Source organism: Tenrec ecaudatus, chromosome 11 (genome assembly GCF_050624435.1).
Source record: "Tenrec ecaudatus isolate mTenEca1 chromosome 11, mTenEca1.hap1, whole genome shotgun sequence".
NCBI lineage: Eukaryota > Metazoa > Chordata > Mammalia > Afrosoricida > Tenrecidae > Tenrec > Tenrec ecaudatus.
Genome location: NC_134540.1, coordinates 49,113,402 through 49,133,169, shown reverse-complemented (window position 1 = coordinate 49,133,169; position 19,768 = coordinate 49,113,402). Strand labels below are relative to the sequence as shown.

The 19,768-nt window shown below is 43.8% G+C and overlaps 1 protein-coding gene across 2 annotated transcripts in view; it reads left to right on the top strand.

Annotated features, from left to right (window-relative positions):
- The window catches only part of ENOX1 (ecto-NOX disulfide-thiol exchanger 1), a 483,696-nt gene that overhangs the window by 119,122 nt on the left and 344,806 nt on the right, over positions 1–19,768 (top strand). The window contains exon 2 of one of the 2 annotated variants that reach the window (XM_075563632.1): positions 17,757–17,886. The exons of the other annotated variant lie outside the window; for it this stretch is intronic. The gene's annotated coding sequence lies outside the window, so the exon portion shown is untranslated. The remainder of the gene's footprint in view (positions 1–17,756; positions 17,887–19,768) is intronic. 2 annotated transcript variants of the gene reach the window in all.

The window sequence follows — 19,768 nt, the reverse complement described above, 5'->3', positions numbered from 1 at the left end:
ATGCCCATCTTTGCTTTTATTGTTTTAATTTTATGTCTTTATTTTGGCATGTTATTAGATGTTCCAAATTCATCTTCAATAGATGTTTAAACTGACCATTGAGTGGAAAATTCAGAGATCCCATAAATATTTGTTGAATGACAAATAGACTCTGATAAATGCAGAACAATTAAAAGGGAGACAGGATTTCTGCCCTCAAAAATCCTATACCCTACTTATATAAGGCAGTACAGTGTTTGATCAATAAGGACTACAGAAGCTCATGGATGAGAATAATTTGCATTGAGCAGACTATGAAGGAAACGAGGACCAGAGGTATGTATAAGGTATAACCAAATGAGATGAGAGAGGGAAAGATGGAAATGCAGGTGTGTTATGACTAGAGGATATGGGAAACATTGGAAGATAAAATCATCATTGATGAAATGCACACATTTCATCTGTAGTAAGACATAACTTACAACTGATACGAGAAGAAATCAAAGTGGGAATAATTCTGTGTTTATTCAAATTAATTAAAGTTAAAAGTCTTTACGCAGAGAAAACTCCAGGGTCAGATGACTTCACTAGTGAATAATTTCAAATTTTAAGGAAGAAATAATACGTGGAGGGAGAGGAAGCGCTTACATGGTTTTTCCTGAGGCCTTTAGAACCCTGATCCCAAACCCTGACAAGGACATTATTAGAAAATGATATATTGATATCCCTCATGATCATTCACAAAAATAAATAATAAAAAACTTTACCAAATAATAAAGAAAGAGGATGCAAAGATATATAAAAAGAATGATACATCATGGCCAAATTGAGCTCATTCCAGGAATACCAGCATGCTTTAATGTTAAAAAGATCAATACACTTTAATAGAATAAAGAGCAAAAATTATATGGTCCTTTCAATAGTTTTAGGAACGACATTTGACAAAAATCCAACCCATCATAATTTTATGCAAATGACACAGACTTTACAAGTTTGTTAGTATTTTACAACAAAAATTTTAATAATCCTTCTGGTAATGCTTCCAAAATACTGTTCAGCAGGCGAGGGAGCAGTGAGCAGTTAGCAAACAAATACAGGAGGTGTGTATCCTGTGAATGAAAACATACTAGTCATAATAAGACCTCTCAAAAATTAGTAGTAAAAGATATTTATTACCATAAAGGTATTCTATGAAAGATCACCCACTCACAATATTGAAGCAATGGATACTTGCTATTTTAACTGAATATAGATCCTTTCTGAACTTAGCAAAAAGCTATCTGATTTATCAAGCTTGCTGGACATAAGGCTAATAATAAATATCAATTAAGTTCTACACCAAGAAACCATTAGATAAAATTTAAAACAACATCACTTAGAATAAAACTATAAATGTCTTAATAATATTGATATAAAAGAAATTCAAGACCTGTGCACTGTGTTTAATTTTTGTCTTTGGGAGAGAAGACCTAAACAAGTGCAGGAAACCCTGTGCTGCCAGGACAGGAGCCTCGGCAAGGCGAAGATGTCACTTCTTCCCAAAATGATGTGTACATTGCACATAGCCTCGCAAGGAGTTTCGTTGCTGCTTGTTTGTTATTTGGAGGAGGAGTTAGCTAGTGGGTTCTGATATTAGAATGAGATTAAAAGACCTAAAGCAGAATAATTTTGAAAAATAGTGATACCTTTGGGACACTCACATTCCTGGATTTCAAGATTTGGTACAAAAGTATAAGTAATTAAGAAAATATAATGTTTAATGGCCAAAAAAAAATGATCAATGGGATAGGATCGATGGTCAGGAAATATATGCGGCCTTGGACAGTCAAGTGATTTTCATTGAAGACAGCACGTTAGTGTGGCACAGACTCAGCCACAAATGATCTTGGAAGAGCTCATTAACTGCACTGAAGCAGAAATGGCCCTCCATGTCCACCTCCTACCTGCTACAAAGACTGTAGCCCATTGATTCCACCCTATTGATTCCAACTGGGAACGACCCTGTAGGGCAGGGTTGATTCCAACTGGGAACGACCCTGTAGAGCAGGGTTGATCTGACTGGGTGGATTTCTGAGAGTACAACTCTGTACAGGAGTAGAAAGCTTGACCTTTTTTCCCACATAAAAATTATATAAGTGTAATATTCTTCACATGAAAGCAAAATGACAAAGTTTACTGAATAAATGGAGGAAGATATCTTAGAAGGCAACCATTCCTAGGATACCGAAAGCACAAACACGGTGTTAGAAATTGATAACTTGAAGTTCTTCCAAATGAAAAGCTCTGTTCTTCGAAAGACATTGTTAAGAAACTAGAAAAGTCACAGACCAGGGAAAACAATTTGCAATATGCACATGTGACCAAGGGAATTAGTGCAGGCTATGAAAGAACCTCTGTGCTCAGTGAAAAGACAATGCCCCCAGGCAGATTACATGAACAGGATTTTCTCTAAAGAAGACATCAGACGGATCATCATTTGTAAATATAATAATGACCTCAGTCATCAGGGTAATGCATGTTAAATACAACTTCAGACCCACTAGACTGGCTGAAAGGATTGACGGCAAACGCTGGTGGGGCTGTGGCAACACTGGGACCTATGCCCCAGCTGGAGAATAAAATGTTGCAATCATTTGTGAAAGACCGATGACTTCGTCTACAATTAATATCTTCCCAATCACTCAGCAATCTCAGACGCAGGTATTTAGCAAAGAGAACGAAAGCTTACTTTCATATGCACAAAATGCCTTGTCCATGACTGTTTATAACAACTTTATTTATAATAACATAATTCTGGGTCAACCCCAGTCACCATCCATGGAATATTTGGTATATTGATGATATATAATATTTGGTATATATAATATTTGGTATATTATATATTTGGTATATAATACACAATATTTGGTATATAATATACAATATTTGGTATAGAATATTACTCACAAAGTATAACACTACTCAAGAATGCAATGGAATACTATTCATGAATGGACCTGTCATAGTCATGGCAGTGTGAATAAATTAGAATTCATTCTGTTGAGGAGCAGAAGCAAGATATGAAGGAATATATCCGACAGGTTCTCTCTGTATAAAGTTCCAGACAAAAGCATCATGTTGTAAAATCACCCCTCCCCTCCGAGGAAGGAGGAACTGGAAGGAAACCTTGGGGAATCATGTGAATGTTCTTTATCTTGACTGGTATGGAAGCTACTGGGGAGTGTATATTTGATGAAGCTCATCAAACTATATACACTTGAGATCTGTACATTGGACTACATGTAAATCACATCCAAGTTTTCTTTGTTTTTTAAGAAAAAAAGACTTTAGCCTGGATACTCACTATTGATTTTTTTAGGGGGAAAATGATCAGACCATGGATTTTCAGTGTTCATAAACACTCAGATTCACACTGAGTATATATCTCCTTGTAAAGTCATTACTGCCTTCCCTCCCCAAGTATGCAGAGCATTACCGTTTCCCTGGTCTGTGCAGTGTCCTGATCATTTTACCCAGGCCTGCCTCAAAATGATCCCATCTCTGAGTATATCTTTCCATTATCATCAGTTCGATCTAGTTGAGTACTTTCCATTGTTTGATTCCTCTGCTTTTTCAGTCTACCTAGCCCTGCCAGTCTTTTGTTATTCCACCTTGGCAATGGGCCCCTACTTTTTATTTTACACCCTGGTACCACACTCATGGTCTAGGCATTCTCATGATCAAGGGGCTGGAACGGGAGCTCAAACCTAAGAGCCGCTGTGCAGACAGCGTGGGCGGGGGTGGGGTTTCCTTCTGCTGTGCTTGTGGCTGCGATACCTGGGAACCTACGCGGTGGCCCCTAAAATCCACATCACGAGGGTCGGATACAAAAGCACCCCCAACAGGCTTAAACCATTCACAAAATTTCAAGTTTGCTATTCTGAAATTCCCACTCTCGTCTTTTTCTCTGTATAAAAACTATTTTAAAAACCTCTGCCCCAGCTCTCAGAAGTCATAATTTGCTGCATTTGTACGTTTTTCTTACTTACCCTTCTGAAGGGATATGTGCGTGATCCTCCAGCTTTCAGGTTTATTGTGCTTTCTTAAAGATAGCCGTGGTTAGACACTAAGAATGGAGATTGCTCTGTCGGCTTTGGTGACCTTTGTTCTTGACTTTGACCAGTAAATATGCATCGAGAACCTATCATGAGCCAAGCACCATCGTGGAAGTGGTACATGATGTTGCAAGCTTGGAGGAAGGACAGGATGGTATCATTTCGCAATGCTTACCCATTATGTATGCCAAGCAAGCCATCCTGCAAGCTGGACTTTATGAAGAAATGCCACCTCAAGGTCGGAGCAAAGCTCACTGGCAACTTGCTTGGTATACGAAATGGATGAAAGACTACAACCTTCATTCTGGATTATACCTCAACATAAAATGAATATTCTCACCACGGGCCCAATAAACTGATAAACTCAGAGAAGATTGAAGTTGTCAGGGATTGCATTTGCCTTGACCCACAATCAACACTTATGGAAGCAACTGTCAGGAAGTCAAAAGAAATACAGCATTGGGCAAATCTACTGCCAAAAACCTCCTTAGAGTGTTGAAAAGTAAAGACGTCACTTGGAGAACTAAAATGTGCCTGACCTAGGTCCTCATATGCATGTGGAAGCTGTGTGATAGTTAAGGTTTATTGTGCCAACCAGGCCGATAAACTATACATGTGGGATTAATTGAAGGGCGGAGAAATAAATGACTCGGTGAGCCTCGCCTTTCTTGTTCTCTGGTATCTTGTTCTCTGATGATCAGACCAGCCTTAGCTAGTTCTCTGCATCAACTGGCAAGACTCACTTCCTGGGAGACATCCCTGAGGAGAAGCCACACAGACCTACTCTGATGCAACCTTGTGTGCTGGAGAAGTCACATGGAGACCCCCACCAACGCTGAGATGCTTACATGCTCACTGATTTGTCTTCTTCCGCCTGCTTTGTGTGTGTTTTGTGAGATTGAGGAGGACTTGGTAGATCAGTGTCAGACAGATGGGCTGATGTTGGACTTATGGGCTTGCACAGCACTGGGTTGGGATGCTTTCTTCATGTACACCTGCCCTTTATATAAAACCCTTTCTTATATACATATGAGCTTCTGTGGATTTGTTTCTCTAGTCCACCCAGACTAACACAAGCTGGGTGATGAATAAGGAAAGGCCAAGGAAAATTGATGCAATTGGATTGCTATTGAATTAACAGAGTACATTGACAGTACCGTGGACTGCCAGAGGACTAACAAGTCCTTCCTGGAGACATAACCAGAATGCTCCTAAGAAGCGAGGACAATGAGACTTCATTGAAATGTTTGTTGGGCGTGTTTTCAGGTGGGACCAGTCTCCCTTGAGAAGGGCACTGGTGTCATGAAAAAGTGGAAGAGGATATGTAGGTTCTTAAAAAAAAAAAGTGGGGGATGAAAACTCTCAGTGAGCTAGATGGACAATGTGGCTGCAACATGGACTCAAAGGTAGCAACAGTATGTGAGGACGCCGCCGGAGCGAGCAGCGTTTCACGTGCGGTTGTGCAATGTGAGGTGGAGTCCTTAGGAAATGGAACCAGCTCTAAAGTACTAATGACAGTAACAACATGAAGGATAAGACAGAGCTCTTAACCAAAAAGGTTATAGAGGAATTTGGAAACTACTTATAGCTTAGTGAGGTCAATGTTTTTTTTGGGTGCAGAATCTTGTTATGTACGGCTGTACAAAGTTATGCATGGCTGTACAAAGTGTCTCTCAAGACCTGTAGGCCAGGAGTCTAGGCATAGCTCAGATGTGTCTTCCAGCTTGGTGTCTGTGTCAAAACTTCCATCTAGGATTGACCAGGACCCGAGTCATCTCAGCGGGAGCAGGGGCCGGTTCCAGCCCCACTCACTAGTGTTGGCAGCGTTCCCTTCCTCAAAGGTTGTTGGTCTCAGGGTCACAGTTCTTTGACTGGAAACTAGCCTGGGACCCTTGCCAAATGAACCTCTCCCTAGAGTAGCTTCACAACCGTCCAGCTGGATTCATAGTGAAAGTGGGGAAAGAGATGCCACTTGATATGTGCCTTACCATACTCTTTTCCTCGGTCCTTGGGTGGTACAAATGATGATGTGCTCAAAGACTAACTGAAATTAAGTGGTTCTGGTCTACCTGGAGGTGTCTTGCAACAAAGATCTAGTTATATACTTCTAAAAATCAACTGTTGAGAATCATGTATTATTTTGACCCATGGCAACTGATACTAATTAGAAGACATTAGGGCCAGCTCACACTCTTGGGCTTGGATGACATACAAGGTACATGACTGTTACTATGGAGTTTATACCCCTCTGCCATGGAGTCAATTCAGATTCATAACAGCCCTTAAGATCGAGTAGCATGTGTCTGTGGGTTTCTGAGACTGAAAACCTTTACAGGAGTGAAAAGCCTCTTCTTTGCCCCATGCTCCATACTTCAATAAAGGAAGCAATGGGAAAAACCAGGTGTGTGTATGTGTGTGTGATATTTAAGGAAAGAAAATGGGAAGTGGAATGTAATTTTTGATGGGAAACTACAAAGCAGAGATCAGGCTCCCCTTTTAGAAGAAAAGGTCAAGGGTGAATCGAATCCAGTTTTGATCATCATAAATTGTCTTGGTTATCTAGTGGTTCTATAATAGAAATGCCACAAGTAGATGGCCTTAGCAAACAGAACATGTTCCCAATAGTTTAGGCTCTGGGACACAAGACACACCCAATACTAATCTTTCTTCATGGATATAAGAAGATATCTCTCAAAGGGGATTACAACCACAAACATAAAACCCAAATCCAAGCTCTCGACTTCAAATTTATTTCTATCCATAAGCACCCACAGGCAGAGAGGCTAGTAATGACAACCCATATTTTTAGGGGTGCACAATTCAATAATATTCAACCCTAGGGACAACAAAAATTCAGGTCCTTTCCACATGTCAAACTTTCCCTCTGTTCACAATTATAAAAGTCTTAAAATCAACTACCAAGTCTAAAATCTCATCTTCTGAATATTTAAATTATGTATTGGGGAGACTTTAGATTTACTTAATCCTGAGGAAAATTCCTCTCTATCTATAAGCTTGTGAGATCTAGATGATAAGGTATCTGCTTACACAGTATGATAGGACAGACATAAGATAAACATTTCTATTACAAAATGGGAAGAAAACAAGGGATAACAGACACCAAATAAGTCCCAAAGTGAGTAAAACAAATTACATTAGCTCTCAAGACTTGAAAATAATCCTCTGGTTTTTGAAGGCCATTTGGGCAACGGCTCGACTCTCTTCCTTCTGGGTATTGGCCAGGCCTCCCACATTGTGGATGGAGGCCTTTTGGCTCATGACCTTACCACTGCCCTCCATACCCACTGGAATGACAACCCTGTTCCCCAGCTGTCGGCAGCCCCATTTTCCTCATTGAGCTGAGGAGTGAGCCCATTATCTTGGCCCTGCCAGGCCTGGGTTTTCTGCCCCTGGGTATTGGAGCCCCACCCTCTCAGCTTTGGTGGTGCCCCCATCCCTGGAACACACAGTAATGGCAGCCCCACATGCCAGAATTGAGTTGGCAAAGATCCTACTCTGAAACCTAGGAGTCTGTGGGCCCACGCTTTGAAACCAAGGAAACCCTGCTTCCTGTGCTACCGGCTGAAAGTTTGGTGTGTCAACTCTACCTGGGGGCATCATAGAAGAAAGGCCTGGCCATATAGCTCTAAACAATCAACCATGGACAACCCTGGGGAGCACCAGTCTGTGGTTTCTGACCTGCTACGGGGTGTTCCTTTTCTGACCTCTCGGCTATTAACCAAAAACAGGTTCCAGGACTCAATGGGTATCCAGTGAAATGTTAAAGTGGAGGAAGCTCGGGAAGCACTCTGTCATCTATGCTGGGAAGTGTAGTGGCAGACAGCTCCTTGGCCAACTGACTGGAAATGATCCAGATTCGTGCCCATTCCAAAAAAAGTGACCCAACCGAATGTTCAAAATATAGAACAATAGGATTGATATCACACAAAAGTAAAAATTTGCTTAAGAATCATTGAAAGGAAACATTGACAGAGAACTGCCCGCAGTTCAATGAGGATGTGGAACAAGGGTTATCATTGCTGATGTCAGATGGATCTTGGCTCAGAGCAGAGAACATCAGAAGGATGTGCAAAGGCATTCCACTGTGGATCATACAAACTGTGGACGACCTTGAGAAGAGTGGGAATTCCAGGACACTTCATTGTGTTGATGAGGAACATACCTTGATCAAGAGACATTAGTTCAAACAGAGCAAGAGAATACTGTGTAGTTTAAAATCAGGAATGGTCTAAGTCAAGGTTATATCCTCTTACTATATTTGTTCATTCTGTATGCTGAATAACTCCTAGAGGAGCGGTTTTATGTGAAGAACAGTTGGATTGGAGGAAGGCTTATCAACAACCTGTGAGGCAGGTTGCCATCTGCCTTGCTTGCTGAGAGTGAGGACTCATTGAAGCCCTTGCTGATGAAAATCAAGGATTGCATCTTCAGTATGGATTAAAACAATATCAGGAAGCTAAAATCCTCACAAATGGGCCAATCATAAGTGGAGAAGAGGTTGAATTTGTCCAGGATTTTGTATTACTTGGATCCACAACCAGTGTTCATTGAAGCAGCAGCATGGAGATGGAAGGACGTGTTACATCTGGTAAACTTGCTGCCCGAGAGCTTGTCAGAGGATTGGAGAGCAAGGATGTTACTCTGAGGACTAAGGCGTGCCTGACCCAAGCCAAGGATTCTCCGTTGGATGCATCATATGCACGTGAAAGTTGGGCATTGAAGAAGGCAGACCATAAGAGAATCAGTGCATTTGAATGATGGTGCTGGAGAAGAATGTTAAAAGTACCACAGACAAGCCGATCTGTGTTGCAGGAAATAAGGCCAGAGTGGTCCTTAGAGACAAGAATAGCAAGACTTCATCTGACATACTTTGGACATGTTGCCAGGAGAGACCAGTTCTTTCTGACGAAGAACAACATGTGTGGAAAAGTGGAATTGCAGTGAAGAAGAGGAAGTCCTTCGATGAGATGGATTGACGCAGTGCCTGCATCGATGGGCTCAGTTAGTGGAACATTTGTGAGGCTGACGCGGGACTGTGTTTTGTTCTGTTGTGTATAGGTTCTCTATGGTTCAGATGGCACCTTACAACAACTACTACTTTGATAGGGTATCAAGTGTAACTCTTGGCTTATATCCCGCTTGTAGAAATTCAAGAAGCATATTGTCCTCATTCTTTTTCTGTCCCTTTGCTGGAAGCTGATGGTTTCCTGCGGTGGTAGTTGGATAGAGCCATGCTGAGTCTCTTGAACAAAAGACTGTTGAGCCATGTCCTGGGTAAACATTCTAAGACATATGTCCCTAGTTCGTACAACAGAGTTTTCCGAATGTTTAAGTTTCATTCCAGTTTTGTACAGCTCGTTCTTAAGTCCATCTCGTTTCATTCCATCTTTAAGCAGCAATGAGTAACTACTTGGCCTCTTTAAGATCTTGCTTAGAAATCGCCCAGTCAGATAATCATGTTCATCACTCACAAGTTCTCCTGTCCACACACTTGAGTAGAATGCGGACAAATTCCTCACCGAAACATATGTAATGACCACATTCTGTTGGTGCTATATAGATTCTATAAAACTAGGTAGAGACTTTCTGTATAGCTTTTCTTACTTCCTTCTAAGCCCTCACCAGAGTTGCCTTTGATGCCCATAATTCTACGAACAGTCTTTTCCAGGCAATCTAAGTTCGGGATATTAGGCACCTTCAAACTCTTCCAGCCTCCACCCACTAGCCTATTCCAAAACCAATTCCGTATCTAAGGTATTTGTAAGCGCAGCATCCCCGCTCTTGTTCTTGGTTCCAGTTTTTGTCTCGGTAATTTAATACTGCTCGAAGAAAAACACCGCGAGGATGTGGCCTTAACAGCCACATTCCTTTTCACAGAGTTAGGGGACTAGAAGTCCCACTTCATGGTACTGGCTCTCGGGAAAGTTTTCTCCCCGGGACAGCTCTGGAAAGAGGACTTTGTGCCTTCTGTGCTTTGCTCCTTGGAGAGCTCCATGTGGACCGCCATCTGCTTCCCTGTCTCTACTTCCTTCCTTGCACATTCAAGATGTCTTCTGTATCTCGGAAGATAGAGACTCAAGCTCTCCCTGCGCCAATCTGCCTCATTATCCTAGCAAAGATGACCTCTTCCCAAATGGGAGTATCACTACAGGCAGCGAGGTTAGAAATCAACAACGCATGTTTTGTCGGGGGACCCTGTTGACTGTGTGACTGAAGCCCTTGTCTAACTTTCTCTGGGACCCAAAGGCAATCATTGCCGCCATGTCTGTGAAGTAAGAACAAGCTGTCCGACACGCAGTTTGTGCTTCTGGTGTCTGCCCAGCAGAGTCTTGGTGACACATCTCACACGGGTCTCTACGGGCCAGCTGCGTGAGCGTTGGGGATGGGGTGGCAGGGGCTCCTCAGGAGAGTGACAAGTGAGGAGTGCACACTTTTCCTAAACTCACACCTCTCTGTTTTTCCAATTTCAAAACAAAATATGAGCAAGTCATTCAGGTGTCTTTTACCATTCAGAATGGCCCGCCCATAACATGCCTGTGTGTTCTCGGCACCATGAGAATTAGGGGAGGTCCTTTGTGGTCTGAAACCTGTTAACTGCGGACTAAGAAACTGTGGCAAAGAGCCATGGTAGGGTTGTGGCCCAGCAGAGACTCGGTGAGCGGGATGCGCCTTCTAGACTGTAAACAAATCTTTACAGGAGTAGACAGCCTCTTCTTTCTTCCCTGACGTGCAGCAGCTGGTGGCATTGACTGCGTGGCCGTGAGGTCTGGTTGTACAGACCAGTAAGATGCTCCAGCAACATGCTGTCATGAGCAAGATGGATTCAGATGCGGCTTGATTAGAAAGCCTAAGAGGACGGATGAATCACCTGTATAGCATATTTAATCCACTCCGTGAGACCTTCCCTCTGGAGAACCTGACTCAGAAGACGGGGCAATTATGACTCACCCTTCATTGCGACTCACTGTTATACAATGAGGAAACCATTTGAATTCAATCTGAGGTCTGAGGTCAGAAATCTTCTATTTTAGAGTTGGATAGGATGTGTGGGAGCATATATTCCTGGTGATTAATTTAGATCAGATCCCTGAGAAAACTGGGGGCCTTTGGAGGTTCTTGAGTAAGTTATTTACGTAAGAGCTGCATTGAAAAACTTATTTCCTTCCATCCTTTCTTTCTTTCTTTCCCCTTTTCCTTCCTCCTTCCCTTCCTTAATGTCTTCCTTCATCTTTGATTCAAGGATTTATTGACTACCTCTGTAGGCCACTCTGGCGCCCTTGTGGGACACTGTGTCTGTGGGGCTGCTGGCCAGAAGGGCAGCAGCTCAGTGAGAGAGAGATTTGGCTTTCTACTCTTGCATATAGAGTTACCGTCTCAGAAACCCGCCGTTTCCATTAACTCCTACAGCGTCACTGTGAGGCAGAAGAGGCAGCGGTCTTTGTGTTTCGGAGTGTTTTAATCGGCCACTCTAAGAGGACGACGAACAGAGCCTTTGACTATTGTTAAGAGAGGACCACAAGAAGGAAAACCAGATAGAAGCGTACGGCATCCATCAGCTGTGACGTGTGAGGTGGAAGGTCTCTTGGTTCCATAGACGGGGTAGGTGAGGGTGAAACACCAGGGATGACACCAGGCCCTGTTGAGGTCCACTGTCCTTCAGCAATGCTTCCATTGCTTGGTAGCTGGAGTGGGTGGAGGGCTCTGGTGTGTTTTTAGATCTTCACTTCAGTATTATATGTATCTGACAAGGAGGAAAAACCATATTTCTGTAAATCCTTAAAAGCCAAATGTATGCATAGGGACTATATTTAAAATCCATAAATGATGGTCTTTCAGCTGCTACCAAAGGCTCAAGTAGAGAGAAAATGTTTGAGAGTGATGATGGCAACAAATGTACATATCTGTGAGCTTGATGGAGTTGTGCAAGCCCCTAATAAAATGATTTATTTTTAAAAAGATGGGCTTTCTGCAAAGCTTCTTTTGAATTAAATAAAGCCCAAAGTAGGGGGAAATCAAAAGGCTCATTAATGGGAAAAGACGGCATTTCCAAATGAATGATGCACCGTCAAATAGGGTGTTTTTCTTGCTTCTAGAAAGCCGCAGCCACAATCACTGTGCAGCTCTGCTCTTGCAACAATACAGCACATCTCTTCAGAGTAAAAGGGCGTGTGGTTTCTCCCCTCAGTAACAGGCATGTTTTCTAGAACAATGCCGTATAAAGGTCACATTGGAGATTTGAGTCACAAGCGCTGTGATTTAAATTTGAGGCTGAGTTTTAAAATGGTGCGTCTGGAGCTTGCCAGGCCCTATGAAAAGGCACGGTGTCATGTGGGATTACTGTTGTACAGAGCGGAAGTCAGTGGGATACTGTGCCTTTTTTAAAAACCATTTTATTGGGGGCTGAAACAACTCCCATCATAATCCATACATATGTCAATTGTACAAAGCACATTTGCACATTCGTCAGTCTCATCATTCTTAAAACATTTGCTCTCCACCTAAGCCCCTGGCATCAGATCCTCATTTTTCCCACTTCCTGCTTCCCCCGCCCTCATGAACCCTTGGTAATTTATAAATTATTATTTTGTCATGTCATACACTGTCCGACATCTCCCTTTACCCACTTTCCTATTGTCTGTCTCCCAGAGAGGAGGTTATATATAGATCCCTGTAATTGGTTCCCCCTCTCTACCCCACCTTCCCTCCACCATCCCAGTATCGCCACTCTCACCACTGGTCCTGAAGGGATCATTGGTCCTGGATTCCCTATGTTTCCAGTTGCTATCTGTACCAGTGTACATCATCTGGTTTAGCCAGATTTGTAAGGTAGAATTGGGATCAAGATAGTGGGGAGGGGGGAGGAAACATTTAGAAACTAGAGGAAAGTTGTATGTTTCCTTGTTACTACACTGCACCCTGACTGGATCGTCTCCTCCCTGTGACCCTTCTGTAAGAGGGTGTCCAGTTGCCTACAAATGGGCTTTGGGTCCCCATCCCACAGTCCCCCTCATTCACAATAATATGATTTTTTGTTCTTTGATGCCTCATACCTCATCCCTTCAACACCTCGTGATCACACAGGCTCGTGTGCTTCTTCCATGTGGGCTTTGTTGCTTCTGAGCTAGATGTCCACTTGCTTACCTTCAAGCCTTTAAGACCCCAGATGCTATATCTTTTGATAGCTGGGCACCATCAGCTTTCTTCACCACATTTACTCATTGACCTGCTTTGTCTTCAGCGGTTGTGTCAGGCAGGTGAGCATCAAAGAATGCCAATTTAATAGAAGAAAGTATTCTTGCATTGAGGGAGTACTTGAGTGGAGGCCCAATGTCCTTCTGCTACCTTAATACTAAGCCTATAAATATATGCACAAAGAACTATTTCCCCATCCTCATATATAAATATATTTGCATATGTTTATTTAGACCTCTATAAATGCCCTTTGCCTCCTAGCTCTTTCCTCTAATTCCTTTGACTTTCCTCTTATCCCACTACCATGCTCAGTCTTCATTTGGGTTTCAGTAATTCCTCTTGGTTACATTCCCTTGATCACGCCCTACCAGGCCTCCTACACCCTCCTCACCACCGATTTGGATCACTTGTTTTTCCCTTGTCCCTGGGCTTGTTAATACCACTTCCTTTCTCCCCACCTCCCCGTCTCCCATGTTCCCCCGGAACTATCGTTTCTGTTTTTATCTCCTCCAGATTGTTCATTAAGCCTATCTTATTTAGCTAGACCTGCAGAAATAATGACATGCACAAAAACAAGACAGAGCAAAACCAAGCAACAAAAGAAAACAACAACAAAAAGTCAATGACAAAAAACACAAATTCAAAACACAACAAAATAGAAAAGCTTGTTGTTAGTTCAAGGACGGTTTGTTAGCCTTTAAGAGTGTTTTCCAATTGAGTCTGATGAGGTGTCAAGCCCTGGCCCCAAAGTCTGTTTTTGGTATTCCCTGGGGACTTTGTTGCTCGGCTTCCCTTGCTGTTCTGTTCCACGCCCTTAGTGTTTTGTCTCGGTGTGGTGGGGTCAGATCAGGCACAATTCCCACACTGTGTCTCCAGTATTGTCCCCTCTAGGGCTATGGGTCACTGAAGGATATCTTGTCTCATAGTGGGGCTGGCCATATGGTCTTCTCTGTGAATTGGCTGCTCTGAGTGGGAATATCATCCTCAAGGCTTGGTGGGCCAAGATGTGGTCCACTCTCTCTTCCTTCCCCTTCATTTTCTTAAGAGCTACCCATAGGTCCTTCTTTGTGTTGTTTCCGGGTGGGCTGTGATGGTAGATATCTACTTTGACACCAAATCTGGGGATCCAAGTTTGGGTTTTGTGGGCTTTCCTTTCTTTGCCTAAAGTGGCTCCATTTCTAACTCATCTATGATCCTCAGAGGATTTCTCTTTACAGAAAACTCCATTGCCCTCCGGCAGATTCTGGCACACAGAGACCCTCTAGGAGAGAGTAGAATTGGCCCTTTGGGTTTTTAAAACTGTAAACAAATCTTTACAGGAGTAGACAGCCTCATCTTTCTTCCCTGACATGCAGCGGCTGGTGGCATTGACTGCGTGGCCGTGGGGTCTGGTTGTCCAGACCAGTAAGATGCTCCAGCAACAGGCTGTCACGCCTATTTCACCTTCTTAGATTTTCTGGCTCACTCATGGACTCCTAAGTATGCCTGAAGTCATGGATGAGGGAAAGCTGGAGGAAAACTGCCACCAGGATTGTGTGGGCGATGGGGCCTGCCAGCATAGGCTCGGATGGTGGAACTTGGCATTTTAAATGGTGTGATGGACATGGGATGCGAGAATGCCACTTTCTAAGAAAAGTTTCTCTGAGTTTTGCATTTCTAACATTAAGGTTAGATTTCATAGTCCAAATACCTCAGCCGCCCTTCTGTCCCTCGTCAATCTCACTCCCCTTCTTTGGTGCAATAATGGATGGGCTCTGTTCTTTCAGTCTACTATCCCCCGATGGTGCAGTGCCAGGTCAGTTCTGCAGAACTGAAAATGGTGTCTGTCTTCCATTCCCCCGCTCTCCCCGTTTCTTTATACATGATTTCAGCCTGAGTGGCCAGAAAGAAAACCAAATTTCAAAAAGTTGTGAGTGACCTTTCCAGATTCATCACTGCCACACTCTTCTGAGGAGTTTCTGGAGTTTAGTGTGTATGTGAGCCCAGAGATCCAAGAAGCAGACAAAGCCCGGGGCATCTCAAATGGCCATGTGGAGGGAAACTTCCCAGTGAGCAGTGGCCCTGAAACTCACTTGGTAAGAGTGGGTATTGGGACATCAGTTGGAGGGTGAGCTGGGAGCATTGGTTCTAGAAGCATTGAGAGTACATAGGGATATATCTAGAAAGAGGAATGGAAACCCAGAGGGAGGAGGGCGGAGCCATTAAGATGGCTTTAGCCATGGGGACCAGCATCTCTCCATCCAGCATGCCCTAGTGTGGTCGCTTGCCTGTTGGACATGATGCTGTGATGCCTGAAGCTGGCCAGCAATGTTTCATATAGCAGCAGGGACCCCACGGTGGGTAGATTTCAGTGGTGCTCCAGACTAAGAGAGACTGGGAAGAGAGGCCTGATGATCTACCTCTGAAAATCAGCCAGTGACACTCCCGTGGTTTACAACAGGAGAAAGTCTGCATAGCAGTGGAGTCAGTACAGCAGTGAGGATGGCAAGCCAGCGTTTTGCTCTGTTCTACGTAGGGCTGCTAGCTCGGACTGACTCCGTAGCAACCACAGCCATGGGAAGGGGGCACTCAAGTGATACTCGCAGAGGATGATGTCAGTGTGTTCCAGCTGTGTCGGGAATTCCTAGCACCCACTTTCACGGTGACAGCACAAGAACTGTGCATCATGTGTGTCATGAGGCCACAGGAAGGCAAGAAGTTTGCTTCTCCATCCTTGCTAGACTCAGGCCAGACATCTGCTTGGCTTTCAATAAGTCTTCCGTTGCTTAAGGGAAAAAAATGAGAGGAAAAACGTGTTTCTAAAAGCTCCATGCTTTTGTTCCTACGGGATCAGCCTTCATGACACACTGGACACAAGATGACAGTGAGCTGTTGCTGTTCTTGTTAGACACCCTCCAGTCACGTCTGATGCCTAGCCACCCCGTGTCACAGAGGGGCTCCTCAGGCTGCAGTGTTTGTGGGGCTGATCACCAGGCCTTTGCTCCTCTGAGGAGCTGGGTGGGATGGGGCCACCAAACTCTGTGTCCGCAACTCAGCACAGAACTGTGCAGAACTATTGTGGTGCCCACAGAGCAAAGGGAGAAAGACAGTCTCTTAATTTAGAAAGAAATTATTTTTATCACTTTGGCACTCTGTATTCTCTTTTAACAGTTTTATTTGAGACATGTTTTTCCTTCTAAATCATACAGTCCACTGGGCAAAACGGGAGGGTCTCTGGGTTTCAGAGACCCGAGTACTAAGTCTGACCTCAAAATATGTGCTTTAGTCATCTTATCTTTTTTTTAAATTATTATTTTTTTTTACATTTTATTAGGGGCTCATACAATTCTTATCACAATCCATACATATACATACATCAAATGCAGCCATGTTGCCCAGCTGCAGGGCTTTGTTCAGATGAAAGAGCCTGTGCGTGCAGAGCCCCTTCCGCAGTGACTCACACTTGCTAAATAAATGCCACAAAACCAAACCCCTGTCATGTAGTTAATTCTGACGACTGAACTCCTTTGGCCTTCTAATACTGTGAATCTGTACAGAACAGGTAACCTCACCTTTCTCACAGGGGCTAGCTGGTGACTTTGAACCTCCGACCGTGCCTTCCTTGAAGAGCTCTTTCTTACTGCCATCATGTCAATTCCAAGTCACCGTGCCCCTGAAGGGCAGGGTATACCGCCCCTGTGAGTTTCAGAGACTGTAAATCTTGATGGGAATAGAAAGCCTCTGCTTTCTCCTGAGGAGCTCCTGGTGGTTTCAAACTGCTGACCTGGCAGTTAGCAGCCCGATGTGTAACCGCACAGCCACCGAGGCTGCTTCTCACCTAGTAGGTCCAAACCAAACTCACTGCCATCGAGTCAATGCTGACTCACAGGACACTCCCCTGTGGGTTTCCAAGACTGAAACATGATGGGAACAGAAAGCCCATCTTTGTCTCGTGGAGCTGCTGGTACTTTTGAGCAGCAACCTTGCAGATCACAGCTCAGAGGGTCACCACTGCAGCACACCTGGTAGGTACTCAGGAAACAGCCATTGCCTTCGTGGTCTTCCAGCCTAGCCCGGTTAAGTAAGGGGCTAGAACTAAGCCCACGTGGGCTTGTCTACAAAGTGCCCCACACGTTTAGAAATGTCCCACTACACCCCCTAGAAGCAATGTAAATTAAGATGATCTGCACCAAGTTCACAGAAAAGAACATCGTGTCCAGGTGTCCTGGTGGTGCAGCAAGTAGGCGCTCGGCTACCAACAGAGATGTTGGTGGTTCTGACCCACACAGTGGCTCTTTGAAAGAAAGGCCTGGTGAGCTGATGACAGCTGGTAAACAAACGCCCAGCCAGGAGGGCCTGCTCTGTGGCAAGAGGTTTCTGGAACACAGCGGTGGCAGAAGGGGCCAGTAGAATGCCCTGGGACCGCATGGCTGTGTGTGGCAGGAATGGACCACGCTTTCCCTAAGAGCATCTGCTCTTTGTTGCCTCCAGAAACATGTGGCCTGTTAGAGCCTCGCTGTGTGCCTCGGGAGCCCCTTTGTAAAGTGCGCCCATTCGGAAGATTGTCGTGAAGCCCCAGACAACACACCTGCCTTCAGACCCTGCTGCTGGTGATTTGGAGGTTGGTGGCAATTTTTTTCAATGGCTTTTGCTGATTATATTAATTTCAGGGACATTAGATGGTTAGTAGCCATATTCTATTGCAATAAGAATTCTGGGATCAGATTGTGCACAGATCTTGATGTCATTGTGAGGCAGAGAGAGATGAAGAGAAATGTGGTGGGCTATCTTCATACTTCTCACTGAAGACTGTAGATCTGTCGAGGGTATTAGAAATACCATGTCCCCCACATTGTCTTAGAACTAATTTTATTTCCCTGCTCATAAATTCTAACTCAACAGACTTGGCAAATGTATATGGAGTAGCTACATCTATTTCGTTAAGTGCTTTCAATTAATTAAGACCATGTGGACACATTATATTTTAAATCTCTGAAACGCAGTCCGGCATTCATCAATATCAGCTAGTTTTATCATTTTGACATTTTGGAAATTAACAACGTCTCGGTGGCCGGATCTTTCATTAATTTCCACTGAGGGAGGGGTGGTAATTTCCCTATTATGTATGATGATAGAACTTATTTGTGCGTGTTTATTAACAGCTTGAAAAATTATTTTGAAGTTGCTGACTTAAGCAAACAATCGCCAGGAAGGCAAGCATTTTACTGGGGAAGTATGCGTTTCGCTGCTGAGAGCGTAGAGCACTTTGATTCTGCAAGTACTTTCCTAGAAAGCTCTGACCAAAGGCTACCCTCAGCCCAGGCATCTTTCATAAAAGGAGACCCAGGCCTCCAGAGGCTGAGGCTGGGCCTGCTGGGAGGAGGAGCAGCTCTAAACGACAAGCCAGGGAGAAGGGATGCTGTGCTCTCCCCAGCACGGGTCTTTCTCACCACCCTTTACTTTATTCGGTGGGACTTTTATTCTGTCTACCACGACAAATGTTTTCTCCCTTAATAAGCCTGTCCTAGGGTTTCTGGGTTTTTTTTTTCTTCAAGTTCTTTTATTCCTACTGAGAAATCCAAGTAGATTTCCATGCAGTCTTAGGCGAGAATGGATAGGGCCTTGGGATTAATCCACGTTGAAGCTTGGCGCTCAGGGTCTGGCATGTGCTGTGAGAGGAGGTGCGTGGGAAGCTATGCCTCCATCTTCATCTCTGTCCCAAGCTGTCACTTTGGTAGGGACGATGGCGTGCTGGAACGTCACAAGTGTATCCATAGTAACAGAAGGGGTGGAAAAGCCATGAGATATGGTTAGGCACTGGGCTACTACCCACTAGGTCGTTTTGTTCTTCCGCAAGTGCATGTCCAGTGCATGTCCAGTGTCGTTTATCAACGAGACTAGCTCTTGCCTGTTCCATGTGTCTCAGTCCTTTGTCAAACACAGCTGTCCATGGGTAGATGGATTTACTTCTGGCTTGCCAATTTTTTTTCTATTGGTGTATGTGTCTCTCGTTGTACCAGTACCAATCTTTTCTTTCCTTTTAAAAATCATTTTATTGGGAGTTCTTACAGATAGCATACCATTCCACAGTCACACCAAGCAGTATTAAAACATTTTCTTTCTTCTTGAACTCCTTGATAACAGCTCCCCTTTCTCTCGCCCTCCCTGACCATACCCTCAGGAATCCTGATTCTTTTTTTCTCCTATATTACTATTTTTTCTGCCATATCTTACACAATCCTATGGATCCATTCACATACAATTCTGTTGTTCGACCACATTAGTGGGGTTATACAATCATCAGTGCTATCAGCTCCCCATTACCACCTCCCCATTGCCACACCCTCGGGGAACCATTACTCCTATTACTGTTTCTGGAGGGTTATCTATCTTGACTTTCATGTACCGAACTAGCTTAATACACAGATGATCCGGTCTCTTTTTATTACTATGTCTGTGTAATATGTCTGGAGTCAGCAAGTGAGGGCTGTCTACTTTGTAGG